The following is a 3,293-nucleotide window of genomic DNA, read 5'->3' on the forward strand; positions in this document are numbered from 1 at the left end:
TACCACAACACTTTGTAGACATGTTTTTTTGCTTTGAAAACATATCTTATCAGGGGTGGTTGGTGTAAAATTCTTGTCTGTTTTCTTACCTTTGAATTTGAGCTCTATTTATAAGGCTCAGTTCAATGATGTCTACAGCTAAGGAATTTCCTTAACTAGGGAGTTTTACATGAACACGATTAATAAGAAAGCACCACGAGGCATGGAGCAGGGTGTCCCTTCAGGTTTCCTGTACATTCTAACCTTATCAAAGTGTTCCCCTTTACAAAGAAGAAAAAGACATGACAAAGTGGCTAAATATGTATCTCATTTTATCTTTCTACTATTTTCCTCTTGATATAATACCTTTTGATAATGAACAAAAGGAGGTGATTTCTTCATTCCTTATTTGTACATGCAAGTGAAAGGGGGGTCTCTTTCACTATGGAAGGCACTGGCCTTTCTCACGTGGAACAAACCGCTAGAAGAAACTCAGTTTAGATGAAATGCAAATATTTAATCCTCGCATCTATATTTTGAAATATAACATGGTATTTTCCATAAATCTATGTGTGATGACATATTTCATAACATTACATAAGGTTTTCCAAGCACTTTTGTTCACGGATGAACGGTTTGCAGAAAATCACAACATTGTACTATACTTCTCCAGCAAGTTAATTTTCACTTTAATGTGAATATACAATTTATGGAAAAATAATAGTTATTTAGGCATGGCAGCACTTACCTGTTGCTGTGTGAAAATTCCTACCCTCAAAAATGTGCTTTTACTTTAATTATTAGTAGGCTACCCTGATGCCTAAAGATTTTTATAAACAGAACCTTAAATCTGCATTTTGGCTCAGGGCTTTCCTTTTTAGACAACTGAAAATGAAGCAGCATGACATAAAGTCAAGTCCAAAAGAACATTTTTATACATGCCTCGACTTTGGTTTTTTGGTAACTGCCCTATGGAGACTGTCCTTTATTAAGACCCTTAATGAGGGTTCTGCCTGTATTTTTCTACCAAGAATGTCAAATAGGGTTCGAAAGCAAATGTAAACTGTAATGCAAGTGACACACACTAAAAATAGCCCTATAAATCTGTTCATTTTGTTTAGATAGTCTCCAGAGTTGTAAAAAGTAGGACTGCTTAGCTTTATTATTTGTTTTGGAAAAACTAATTCTGCAGAGAATAGGCCACTGATAATGCTATATTACATTAGAGAAGATTTATTAAGACTGTCTCTGGATTTAAATTTTTTTTTTCCAAAAGGGAATTTTCTCCCGTTCTTATTGTCCAAATAATCTACAAGATCATGAATGGCATAAACTCTACCATAGCAAAGAAGTTTGCCCATTTAGTCATTAGAACTAAGATGGTGAAAGAGCCACATTTATCTAAAATGAAATTAATTAAAATTTCAAATGTAATTCTCATTCCTCTTAACCTGTAAATTTGTTGTTTCCAATGTTTCCAGTAACAGATCAACAATATTTATTATCCAACATACCATGAGTTTTTAAAAATAACTCCAGGAGAACATTTTTAGAACATTTACAAGCTGAATAGACAACTTTTAAAAAAAGAAATCAGACATTTCTGTGTGAAAAATAGCTATTGTAATTCACAATGTTTGATGGAGGATGTATTTTTAGAAAACCACATAATTTGAATTTGAGAAATTGAGCCTCGGTAAAATTGAAGGAGAGGGCATGAGTCCTCTCCTGTGTTAAGGAGGTTTTAAAAAGTGGTTCACTTTTTCTCTTGAGAAAAAGTTGAGGAGATTTAAACTCTTCCTTTTTCCTATCCACATGATAGTCAATAGGACTTCTTGGATTGGTTGGATGGCTTTGCACTTCAGCCAAGATTGTAATCTAAGGCTTTGTTTTTGGATATCTTATCCCAGTGGAGGCATACATAAACAGACAAAATGACCAAAATGGGCAGCAGTCTGACCTTTTAAAAGAGAGGCAGTTCAAAAACTATACCAACTTTTCTTTTGAAGAAACAAGAATATCGTCATTTGACAGAAACTTGCAGCTTACTTCTTTTTTTCCTTCCACATGGCCAAACTGTACACTTGAATTACTAAAATATGGGAGTTTCCAGGGCTTTGGGCCTCCTTTTTTCCCCAGAGCCCTTCCCGCCACCCCTTCCAAGAGTTCAGAAAGAAAAAAGTGTTGCTATTCATGTGATAATTGTCAAAACCATGATAAGTGCCAAACAAGACAGTGCCAAGAAATCATTAGTTCACTATACATCTCGGATTTCTGTAATGTTCAGTTAATGGGCCAGATTTTGTCAGACCTTTTTTTCGTGTAAATTTTTCTTAGTTTTTTTTTTTTTAGCCATCTTTTAAAAGAATTGTGTAAGCCAGACTTTGAGTAATTCTGCCTGACTTAAAATTAAATTTTAAAAACCTAAAGTATTGTTTTTGATAAATTCTTACATTCCATTCTCATTACATACATTTTGAAATACCCTAATTCAGAAAACCAAAATGCTGTAAAAAACCAAAATTGAAAAATTTACCAGCCCTATATTACAGCTGAACATTGTATCTCAAGCACCTAAAACATAGAAGGAAGATAAAATAACTGATCTATCTTAAAATTTTAAAAATACTTCTGATTCATATAAGAAGAAAGATAACATCCAGAAAAATTCAAGAACATTTTTTTTAAATCATCACGGGGTATAGAGATGCAAAATCTTTTACATAAATGAATTGCATCTAATGTTTCAAATACATACAGTTTCAAGGTATCTTTCTAAATATTTCACAGAAAAATGTCCCCATGAAAAGAGCAAATACTACAATGATAGTAACCAACCAGGATTTTGAAAAGCAAAGGAAAGGGAATAGTACAATTTTCTGTTTGTAAACCCATTGACATAAATAGTCTGACCTGTCACAAATTACCTTTTAAGCTACCGTATGTTATGTATAGACCAGTCAAAACTGATAACATTTTGCTTTCATCAGTTTTGTGTTATAATTCTGAAAACCTGAAATGTTTATTGTAGTGAGATAATACAATGTATGCAGATCGCAGGCATTCTCTAGACATGTTTACTCGGGTAAGAATTCATAAATGGAAAACTGTTTGGGCTCAAGAACGGGGTTATTGCTTCTAAAAGGCAGCTCATGGGTTGTTTAATAGTATTTTAAATGTCTGCTAATGAGAGTCACAAAAAAGCACAGAAGAGTAGAGAATTGGTTCCAGAGGCGATCACACAGTAGTCAAGAAGATTAACATGCCACTAGGGGACAGCAGAAAGTCACAGAATGAGGTAGTGCCAGCGAGAT

This window comes from Enhydra lutris, unplaced genomic scaffold, assembly GCF_002288905.1.
Source record: "Enhydra lutris kenyoni isolate GAN:26980312 unplaced genomic scaffold, ASM228890v2 scaffoldscaffold4, whole genome shotgun sequence".
NCBI classification, from domain to species: Eukaryota; Metazoa; Chordata; class Mammalia; order Carnivora; family Mustelidae; genus Enhydra; species Enhydra lutris.